Raw genomic sequence first — 12,335 nt, 5'->3', positions numbered from 1 at the left:
TCCCAGATCACATCAGTACGAAAAATGTGAATACTATTTGTTAGGAAGGTAGTAAACTCTCGCAGTGACAGTTCAGCCGATGTGAACAACTTTTAACAGCCTGTCACTATGAAATTTAGCTCGTATTTGCGGCTTAATGCAACTTTTATAAGTTTATAGTAATGTTATACCTCAATACTATTATAGGTAATATATTTCACTAAAAAGTAGGATAAACATGTGTTTAAATGTCGATATTCTACAGTGACAGGTAAAAAACAGAAACACTTTATTACCAGCCTGTCACTATTATATTTAGCTAGTTTTTGCAGTTTAATACAACTTTTGTGATATTGTAGTTATGTTATACCCTAATGAGACTGTATAATTATCATATTTTAATAAAAAAAGTAGGAAATATCTGTTTTAAGTTTCAATATTGTGCGGTAACAGGTAAAATAGCAAAAGCACACTTGACCAGCCTGTCACTACGATATTTAGCTAATTTTTTGCAGTTTAATGTAACTGTCATGATATTTTAGTTATGTTAATAATATCTTTATAAGATTAAAGTAAGAAAATATGTGTTTCAAGAGTAATATTCTGCAGTGACAGGTAAAACAGCATAATTTTAGTAGCCTGTCACTATTATATTTAGCTTGTTTTTTCAGTTTATTGTAACTTTTATAAGATTATCGTAAGGCTATGCTTAGATAGGATGTTTATGTTTACATTACCATTTAGAAGTTAAAATATAACTAATAATCGATCATAATTTACAAAAATATTTTCAGCAGCCTGTCACCATAGAGTTTGGATTTTTTTGCATTTTATGGTATTGAACAGAGTCATGTTATATACCTTGATAGGATATTACCAAATGTAAAACTCCAGTTTTGTAACAGTGATAATATTCATTTGGTAAGTTGGTTTATCTCCAAATAGGTTTGTTGCAATAATTTGATTCCCTGTTTGTTTTAGAATTAATTAACTAGGGTTTGGTAACTAAAAACATGTTTATGTTTTAACTTCATTAATAACACTGCTTCTGATTTGGATTAATTAGTTATATGGTAAGTGCTATTTTTATGCTTTTGAAATTACTTGGGTAAAATAATTTGTTCTTTTAGTAAAACCTAATCAAAAAGGTTTGGTTAATCTAATATGGTGTTTTTTAGTATTACAAGATTTGAATGACAATGCAGTGATACTATTGTTGTCATTTTATTTTATCCAGTTGGAGCAAATCAAGTTGAATTTGTTTTACAAAGCATTCCCAATCCCTTGAATGATGATCCTGGTCTAAGTTACCGAGTTTGGCTTTCTTAAAGTGCTTGGTTACTACCAAAACTTTGTTTGTATCATGGAATGACAAGGTTTGTTTATTTTCCAGCTTTTAATGGGAATTTAAAAAATTATTTCAAATTGAATAATATTGCAATTTATCGTTGTAAATTAAACTACATATAAATTTAAAATCAGCTCCGCTCAAATAATCAACATTAAATTGAGACTTTTTTTGTGAAACTAGGTGGTGGTTGACTAGAAGAGGTTAAGAGCCGCTGCTGTACATCAAGGCACATAAATAAAGGTATAATAATACCATTTAATTTCCTAAACTGTAAAACAAAGTTTTAGCTGTTATTTAATTGTATATAAACAACTATCCTTATATTTGTAGGAAGGTCTGGCTACTACTTTTAGTCTGAAGAATACTAACAAAATTCAATCAGATAAGAAGAGCATGCACAACTATTCAACTTTACAGGACCCACCTAAGCAGTTGTTTTTTGTGTAATGACTCTAACACTTTTTTTAATAATCTTGGGACTTCAAAGTTTATAAAAGAAACCCAAACTAAATTTGTTTATGTTTAATAATACTGTATTTTATTTATATGTTGTGTTTATGACAGACGCTGGTAATACCAACAGGGGTCGTGATTTTTTTTCCAGAATAAATATAATGTTATCCAAAATGCCCTTGAGAACTGAACTGATTATGCATCTGTTTTTCTGTTTGAAATAATGCACTATAGTAGTGTTAACCAACTCTTTTACCTTTCAATAAACAAAGTTAAATGGTGTAGCTATTCTTTTATTTCATGGACCATAACGAATAATAACAGAATCAACAATTGACATAATACAACATCTGCAGGGAAGAGGGCCAGAGGTTTTTAGTAGCGAGAGCAAAGTGCCATGCCGAAACTAATCGCTTGCTTTACCAAGAATGGTTATGTTTGCAGAAGTAAGCATCAAGATTCTGTAATAACTCTTAATCTCAAATCAATTAGGTCATCTTTACTGAGATTGGCATCACTAATGTTGTTCAAGTCAAAAAGAAAAGGATTTTGAATCCATGTTTCAACTTGCCAATCCTGATTTGATTGACATGCGTTGTGGTAGATGTAGTATTGTAGTGTAAACGTGCAAACGGTAGGCAGCAGCAGATTTATTATAATGCATACCGGTACAGTTTATTCTTGAGCTTGACACATGAGCATTGAGAGAAATCTCGCAGGTGCACTGCCGAAAAAATCCGGGTGACCGGGTGCAACAAACGTCAAAAAAGTACACTTGGGGTGCACTTTATGATTTTCCAAAACTCTCTGTATTGCACACATTGCACTGTAAACGTATGTGGGGTGCAGTTTCGATTAGTTTAGAAGTGCACTTTTGAAAGGTTGAAAAAAACTTGTGGGTGCACTTGCCATACTTTCCACAGTTGCCTGTCATTACAGAATATTGTATTTACAAAGTTGTATTGAACTGCAAAAGCAAGCTAAATATTAGAGTGACAGGCTGATAAAAGTTTTTGTTTACCTGTCACTACAGAATAATGTAGTTACAAAGTTGTATTAAACTGCAAAAGCAAGATAAATATTGTCGTGACAGTGCCACTGCATAATATCAAAGTTTAAAACACATGTTTTTTGAGTAAAATAGGCTAAATTCATAGTGACAGGCTGTTAAAAGTTGTTCGCATCGGCTGAACTGTCACTGCGAGAGTTTACTACCTTCCTAACGGATAGTATTCACCTTTTTCGTACTGGTGTGATCTGGGATGCGATAACCAGCACTTCGATCAAAGTAAATTATCAAAACTATTCCTTCAAAGTTTCGTTTTACTATAAAGAAAACTGTAATATTGTAGTGACAGGACGTTAGGAAACTTTACCTGTCACTACAGAACATTTACCTGTCACTAGTCTCAAAGCAGCCGCATGTCACCCTACTGACAGCTGGCAGTAGTAGTGACAGTTTGGGCTCAAACTGTCAGTAGTTTACTGACACCTGTCACTGACAGGTAGTAGTGACAGGTGTCACTGAAAAAGTCACGACCCCTGTTGTTTCTTTGTGTGTAAATATTTTTATATTTTTGTCAAAATACGTCACAGTTCGTGATTTCACACGCACGTTTTCAGCAGCAGCTGTTTTATTCTTATCTTTCTTATCTGTTTAATTATGATTATTCTTTCGTGCTTAGAGCTTGTTTTGATTGTTTGTTTACCTTTTTAAACTAGGTAGGCTTGAATGAATTGTTCCTTGATTTTTTTAACAAATTGAGTATATGGCAGCGTTTTAACATCTAATCTTATATTTTCCCATTGTTTGGAACCCAAAAAAGCTAATGTTTTTTTTCCAGAATTTGTTTGCACACCAGCCCTAAAGTAATTTTGATTTACCCGCAGTCTTGTTTCATAGGAGTGTATGTTTTGTATTGGTGCCATAAGGTTTAGAAAGGTTTCAGGTAATTCATTGCTTTTAAATTTGTGTATCAATTTAAGAATTTCAAGCTTAAATATATCATTCAAATTTAAAATGGAATGTTTATGGTATAGGGGAAGTAGCCTAGTTTTTGGAGGGGTACTGCTTAGGATTTGGATAGCCCTATTTTGTAGGACCCTAATATGATTTAATTTTGTTGGATTTGCCCTTCCCCAAGCAACTATGCAATATTGAAGGTGGGTGTGAATTAAACTATAGTATAGTAGATGTAGTGCATGATTGTCTAAGTAGAATCTCATTTTTGCTATTAGACCTATTGCCCTAGATATTTTTTGCTCTATCATTTTTATGTGTGGTAACCATGAAAGTTTGTCATCTATAATAAGTCCCAAGTATTTTGCTGAATTAATTTGTTTTATTTTGTAGTCCCCAATTTTAATTTTGACTTGACCAGTTTGGTTCTTACCTTCAACTAAAAGGAAATGGGTTTTTGAGTAATTTATGGATAATTTGTTAGCTCGAAACCAATGATCAATTTCAGTTAATTCAGATTGTAATATATTTTCCAGTTGTTTTTTATCGGAATGGGAAGCAAAAAGAACAGTATCATCAGCATACAAGCTGCAATTTAGTTTTGTGTTAGATGGTAAATCATTAATATAAATTTGGAAAAGTAGTGGAGCCAAAATGCAACCTTGAGGAACTCCGTATGAGGCACCTGTGGATTAGATTTTGTTGTCCCATTTTTTGTAATATGTTTTCGGCCAGTTAGGAAATTTTTAATTAACAAAAGGGGTAGTCCTCTGACACCGTAATGATTAAGTTTTTGTAGTAAAATTTTATGGTCTACGGTGTCAAAGGCCTTAGCAAGATCCAACAGGATAATGCAGGTGTGATTATGATTATCTTTTTTTAATAATAAATTTTCATAAAGTTCAGTTGTAGAATGTGAAGTGGAGTGACCTTTTCTAAATCCGTGTTACATCTCTTTTAAAGTTGGGAAATATTCTTAATTTTAGTTGATGTTTGGATGACTAGAAATGTTGGTAGATGGTCTGATATATGGTATTCTATTATACCTGGTGTGATATGATTTAATATAGCATTGGAATAGAAGTGGTCAAGTAAATAATTTTTCGAATGTTGGTCAAATCGTGTGGGTTTGTTAATATAGATGTTTGTTCCTGTACTTATAATGTTGCTAATGTATGCATTGATTTTTCTCTCCTTTGTATTTAATAGGTTTATATTAAGGTCCCCCCCGACATAAAACTCTTTTTAGCCACATAATATTTTTCAACGTTTAGTTTGAGGTGGAAAAACTGTGATTTTACATAGGGCCGTCTATTTAGTTTCGTAAGGCAGAACATATGAATTGCGAAAATAAATATTTGCTAAACTTTTTTCAAAGAGTGCCACAATGGACTTTTGAGCGAAAAAATTCAAAATAGGCCAAAAGATACTACACAACCAAATTAGTTCGCGTGAATCGCTTGTTATAGCATGCTTTAAATATGTTAAAAAGTACAGTTTGCAAAGGGGCAATGGCCGTGTGTGGTTTATTCGTAACAGTCATGTTAAGAAATAATAGCTTAGACCAGGGGTTCTTAAACTTCTGTTCACGCGAATCCCTTAAACAACCTGGTTCGCTTGGAACAGGGCCGGCATGACATTCTAGAGATGAAGTCACAAACAAACCATTTTCTAGATGTGATATACTGAAAATAGGTGGTGCAGTCACTAGTAGGGATGCTCAAAGTAGAATATCGAATCCTTGGATTCGAATCCAGATGGGATTCGAATCCAATTCTGCCGTTTATTTCGGGTAATTGGAACCGATATAATTTCATGTTTAACCGCGGATTGTCGCGCCTAATTGTACAAACGCGTGTGGTAAGTTGGCCTGTCACTGAGGCGACAAATATATAGTGCTTGCTTTAAATGTAACCTCGTAGAGCAGTGTCAGCGTTTTTTCGGGCGACCAATTACCGCGTCTCGCGATAACGTTCGTCTAATAATTAAGTGTCAATCAAGCGTTATTGGGCGAGCGGCTAACGTGTAATGTCAGGTGTGGAGTTCGCAATTTCCCTAAATGCGTTAAGTTGCAAAAGTAACATAGCGTTGCAAAACGTGCTGGCCGTCCACAAAATGCGCTATGGGGTTACTTAAGGTCAACTTTAGGCCAATATCCAGGGAAGTTATGCAGTTATGCACAACGTAATTGTCAAGAATTCGTAATGTCAATAATAACTTTGTATTCTTTGCAGTACATCATTTGACTGCATAACAGATCATGTTAGTCAAAAAAGAAGCAATAAGACTTAACAATGCTTTCAAAAACAGGACCGAATTGCTTAAGACTTCTGTGTGCACTGTTGCATTTTCTCACTATTGGCAAAAATATAAGTTTTGGACACAACCTGGATAGTTGACATATTACAGTTTACAGAACGGCTTCAGATGACAGTTGTTAAGAATGTTAAACATATGAGAGATTTTTTTTATTATAATGTACACATGTTAGAAAATTGTTTGGGCGATTTATTGCTGTGATTGTGGGCCCTGTAGGGTAGATTAAGATTAATCCCTTCCCCAAACAAAATCGAGGTTAAATAATTTAATAAAAATATACTAGGATTCGCTATTCTGGATTCGTTATTCTAGATTCTAAACCTATTATTCTAGAATACCTTGGGAATCTACTTTGAACATCCCTATTCACTAGTGTACAATTTTGCGAACAACGCGACAAAATGTGTTTTCTTAAAAAAATGATAAACAATATATGTGCTTTATAACTTATTTTTTCTTTTTTTTTTTTTAAAAAAGCAAGCAAAAAAAAAGTAAAATGTAAAAGAAACGTAAGGTGTGGTGGCGTATTCTTTCCATTGACCAAAAAGTAGGTCGGGAAAGCCTGAAGTGTCAGTATAAGTTGAGGCCCAGTCCTCGGACCACCATAAGGGAGACGGTGCCGCCACTTGGAGGTAGGGCTAGAGTTGAACTGCGCATCAGCAGAATTTGTTTAGTATTTATACTGGGGAAAAATAATGCCAGGACACAAACCCCACAGTGATCCGGTTAAAGACCCCCGATAGGTCAGTATAATATGTGTATTATATCGCTTTTTTTGTGTATTATATCTCTTTGAACACATTTAGTGTTTACAACACTAGAGACACCTAGTGAAAAAATTATATTTATCAAAATCCACGTGGTGTCTCGCTGGAGTACTTTCGTAGAGTAGGCTCTCTTTGCCAACATCACGGGAAAGCTGAAATCTCTCGCGAGGAGAGCCTCTTTGAAAGCATTCTGGCTTGGCTTGGTGCCGAATGTCGCTTTTCAGTCCTTCAACTGAAGGAAGCACCTTTTGTCGTGACTAGGGATGTTCAAAGTAGAATCCCAAGGTATTCTAGAATAATAGGTTTCAAATCTAGAATAACGAATCCAGAATAGCGAATCCTAGTATATTTTTATTAAATAAAACAACCTTGGTTTTGTTTGGGGAAGGGATTAATCTTAATCTACCCCACAGAGCCTACAATCACAGCAATAAATCGCCTAAACAATTTGCTAACATGTGTACATTATAATAAAAAAATCTCCCATATGTTTAACATTCTTAACAACTGTCATTTGAAGCAGTTCTGTAAACTGTATTATATCAACTGTCCAGGTTGTTGCCAAAACTTATATTTTTGCCAATAGTGAGTACAATGAAACACTGCACACAGAAGTCTTAAGCAATTCGGTCCTGTTTTTTAAAGCATTGTTGGGTTTTAGTGCTTCTTTATGGACTAACATGATCTGTTATGCAGTCAAATAATGTACTGCAAAGAATACAAAGTTACTATTGACATAACGAATTCTTGACAATTACGCTGTGCATAACTGCATAACCTCGCTGAATATTGGCCTAAAGTTGACCTTAAGTAACCCTATAGCGCATTTTGTAGACGGCCAGCATGTTTTACAACGTACTATTACTTTTGCGACTTAACGCATTTAGGGCAATTGCGAACTCCACATCAGACATTACACGTTAGTCGCTCGCCCGATAATGCTTGATTGACACTTAATTATTAGACGAACGTTATCGCGAGACGCGGTAATTGGTCACCCGAAAAAACGCTGACACTGCACTACAAGGTTACATTTAAAGCAAGCACTATAAATTGGTCGCCGCAGCGACAGGCCAACTTGCCACACGCGTTTGTACAATTAGGCCCTTCTGGATTCGAATCAAAGGATTCGATATTCTACTTTGAGCATCCCTAGTCATGACTGCAAACACAACGAGTAAAACGTCAAAGCAGTGTTTCCAACATGGGCGTTATAGGGTTACATTGCGAGGCGTCTCATGATTTTAGAGGGCGTTTGACTTTTTGGGAGCATTATTTGGTTCGCCTAATTTTTGTAAAGTGTTTTGTCATGTTTTTGCTTCAAAGTTAAAATGTTCGTCTATTTAAACTAGGTTTGTTTTCTTTCTATAGGCGTGGAATTCATTACGCCCACTCACGAATTCGCTGAATATATTTAAACTTGATTTAAGTTACTTGTTTTATGGCGTAAGTTTTCAACGTCATGTTTTAAATTTGTAATGTCGCCTTCCAATCAAGCATCTTTCATCCCCGGGTTTGTTGTAACATTGGGGCATATAAAGAACCTGTCGAGCCAAAGTGGGCGCTCGTACAAAGAAGGTTGGGAAAGACTGGTGTATAGGGACAACACTTTTAACAATCACAAGTAACTCTCGTTCATTTCACCTTTGTTTGAATGGAATCCTAGATACGAGCAGTCACTCTTGGTGGCTTATTTGAATTACCTTCGTTAAAAAGAATATTACTGTAAAGTGTAGCAGACTAGAAATCCTTGGGTCTGTTATTGTAAAACAGTATTTCTAAACCTACGGGTCGCGGCCCAGATTGTGTCGCTGTTTGATTTGGTTGTGTCACCGATTAAAGTAGCTTTGTTATATGTTCAGATTTATTGAGATTGGTTTTGAGCGAAATTTATCCATAATTCTAGTAAATTGCGGTAGCAATATGAATACATGGATCAATCAATTAAATTCAAACTGACTATTGCTAATTTATTATGTTTTACTACTAGGACAAATACGAAGACAGGACTCATATAAATAAATTGGAATTTATTTATGCTAATGCCTTTTTGATCACTTATCTAATCTAAAGAAGTGAATTGAGTCGCCCATTCTTCGCTGTTAAACTTACGCTTTAAAAGTTTGGTGGTTGCGATAAAATGTTGCAAGACACTGGAAATATTTCTTTTAAATATTGTTCAATGAAACATTATATCCCAGGTCTTTCATTGGATTAGGTCCCCAGAGTGTCAGACATCAACGAATAGAAACCGTTTTGAAAAACAACAATTAACAATATCACGAGTCTGTATTGTTTCGTGACAGTGCCTATATTCGAGTTTCGTGATCTCGCGGCAATACACTTTAGTTTGCTGTCTCGAACAGTTACATTTAAACCTTACTGAAAGATTTATTGCAGGGAATTATCGAGTCGAATGTTACTTGCATCAAACCAATTTTACTTCTATAGACCTTTGTAGGACAATGTTAGTTTAGTAGAAGTATCTGCAACGCTAATGAGTTATATTGAGACAAAAAAACAAGAAAACTATTGATTTCCGGAATAAGTAACTCAAGTATTCTACCAATAGTTACAATGAAATTATTACTTGTCTGTAGAATAGTCGTAAAACACAAATTCTTATGAATTTCTCGGCATGGCGGGTTTATCTGACTGGCCACTAAAGATAGCCTAGGTGGTGTGTTTTTATGAGCTGTGCATTTTATTTTTCGTGTTCAATTTAAGCCGACACTTTTGTTTAATTAAAAAGCTGTTGAAAACAAATGAAAGTGTTCGAAAGTAAGTTTAAGATAAATAACAATAAAATAGTAGGCCTATTACTAATTATAAGAAATCTATGAATTTGGCAAAAAATATGGAAATAGTACGAACTCAAGCATTTACTCTTAAAATTAATTTATTTCTCCTCAAATATATAAGTTCATATTTTAGACTATTTTAATAAGATGAAATGTCACTCATGTAAATACGCCAAGATAAAAATCGACATATTTGCAACTATATATTTTTTTATTTATTTGGTGCATGCGAGAGAATAGACGTCAATCAGGTGACCCTACCATCTAATAAAGATGTAGGTCATCTTATAATGTATAGCCGACTACTACTTTACTGTTGGATTGTTGTAGTTCAGTGTTTCCCAACCTTTTTTACACTAGTGCCCCTTGGGCTCAATATTATTTCATATCGACCGCCTCATCTTGCGTTACAGTAAAGTATTATATTAATCGTTGTCTAACATCATGTTGACTTCACTTTCGTTTCGATAAGCTGTCAGTCATATTTTAGGTTGTTTAACATACATTCAATACGGGAATTTATACATACATTATTTCACCAGGTTATGTCATTACCAGGAAAAATTCAACTGTCTGCACCAAGAATTGAAATCAGGGGTCGGCACTCGGCAACCTTTAGTCGCGGGCACCAACCAAACTCAGACAGGTCTTTGCGGGCCGCACAAAAATGTTAACTAAGAATTGTGTTATTTAAATATTAGAACAACTGTGAATCAGGCGGGCCACGTTGTCTTATACCACTTAAAAGTTTAATCGTTTTAAGGCAGTTAAAAGCTATATTTTTCGAACTTCTGCTTTTGCACCATTTCTCTTGAGAAGCAATGCTTTGTAGATTTTTTTTAGCTTTTTGACGTTATTCTAAAAAATTATTCACAGCCCAAACAAAAAACCCTGGATCCGCCCTGCTGTTAAATGATGTCATTTTTTGCCGCCGGATCTGTTGCTTACAAATGGTTTTGCAAATAAAATGATAACATAAATGTGTTTTGTATTAATGAAAACAAGACCCCGGCTCCGAGAAACATTAATTCAGGCTTCGCACACAAATAAAACCGGTAACTTAATAGTCTCTTAAACTTTTGTGTTCAATCTTTCAATGTTTCTATTTGTTGCAAGCTGAACAACTTTATGCAAATTTCTTAAAATGCTACCCGGATGAAAACTCATTTATCCGATAAATAAGAAGAATTAATGTAAACGAGCATTTAGCTAAGATGGCTTACATAGCACTGTTTGAGTGGTATCAGAATTTCCAATAAGTTGTTATTATGACAACCTCGCAAATGTGTAACTGCTGCCCTTACCGATGTGGTTTAAAGCAAAGATGTACAAATGTAAATTGAAAATTAAATGGGGCAATACGCTTATTAATGTGTTCATCAGGTTGGTCATTTTTTATTATAAGCATGTTTTTATTTCTATTGCAAAAACTAATTTTTTCACAGTGCATTCAAATTATTTCGTTTGAAAAGGTTTTACTATTAATTGTATCTTGACCAACAATACGTTGTATTAAATTGCAATTAAGCTTTACTTTTCGTGAATCGTCTTTTGATGCCTTTGATAAAGCCTTCGTCATTCTACTTTTTCCCAATATCGCGGTTACTCTTGACCAGTGGTCACCCAAACTACAGCCCGACGGTTTTGTTCAACCGGCATATTTTTTTCAGAAAATCAAAACACGGTCGTTAATAGTTTATTAACAGAAAAGTTTATCGGATGCAAGTCCGATAAACTTTTGATGAAACTTTAAACCAGGGAGTCGAACCGGAACCGAACCGGAACTTTATGAACCGATTTTGGGTCAAATTTTTCCGAACCCGAACCGGTTTATGTAAGATTTTAAGGAACTGAACCGAATAATTTGAAAGTACCTGAACCTTAACCGAACCCGAACCTGTAAATAAATCCACAAGTTTGGTGACCCCTGCTCTTCATAAATCATTCATCTTTAAAGTATATTTTCTGTTATTTCATGATGGATTTTAACCACAGTTTCCACGCCCGGTATTGTTTCTGTGTCTGTACGCTTTATTACAATTAACAACTTCTGCTTTAATAGACAAATAGGCTATATTTTAAAAAACAACTATTAACGAAATGAGTAACCTAACTCAGAAAGGCAGACGTTTTGTGGAGGAACCGATGAAAGGCAAACTCATCACAGACGTGCCCGGAATTGGGCCGAAAATAGGAGGGAGATTTACAAAGCAACAAATTAATTGTGTGAGTATTTCAATGAGATGAAGTTATGTGATTTACTATAGGCCAGTGTTTAACGAGTTGTATTGCACGCACATCGTTTACATAAAAGTAAGCAAATATTTGCAAGTATATGTTTACAAATGGCGTTAATTATTTTTTGCGTGCTAAAGTACCTTAAGAAACGATTATGGTGAAAATCGCAGAAAATTGAAGAATAAATATTTCATATAATGCTTATTGATTTTATGTTGGGTGACTGTTGCATTTAACCCAGTCTGCTTCTTGTGTTTAGGCCCACCAACTCTACGGGCAGTGCTTAGCGCTTAACATGGACAAACAGAAATGTGTGCAGTACATACACCATTTTGGAGCGAACAGCGGCCAGGCGATGCAGGCTTACAACGGAATGTACCAATGGTACAACAATAACCAGTAAACGTCATACATACCAAACTCGATACATTTGTTTTTGTACAGCACAATTAAGTTTGATAGTGGAT

General features: G+C 34.7%; 1 long non-coding RNA gene across 1 annotated transcript; it reads left to right on the top strand.

Annotated features, from left to right (window-relative positions):
* The first annotated feature begins 881 nt into the window (after positions 1-881).
* Positions 882-2,127, top strand: LOC146138939 (uncharacterized). Its single transcript, XR_014501424.1, has 4 exons — positions 882-1,052; positions 1,217-1,355; positions 1,511-1,570; positions 1,661-2,127. It is a non-coding gene; the product is annotated as an uncharacterized LOC146138939 (long non-coding RNA).
* Positions 2,128-12,335: the final 10,208 nt, after the last annotated feature.

This window comes from Ascidiella aspersa, chromosome 7 (genome assembly GCF_963924565.1).
Source record: "Ascidiella aspersa chromosome 7, kaAscAspe10.2, whole genome shotgun sequence".
NCBI classification, from domain to species: Eukaryota; Metazoa; Chordata; class Ascidiacea; order Phlebobranchia; family Ascidiidae; genus Ascidiella; species Ascidiella aspersa.
Note: the sequence above shows the minus strand (reverse complement) of the source record. Positions and strands in the feature narration are given on the sequence as shown.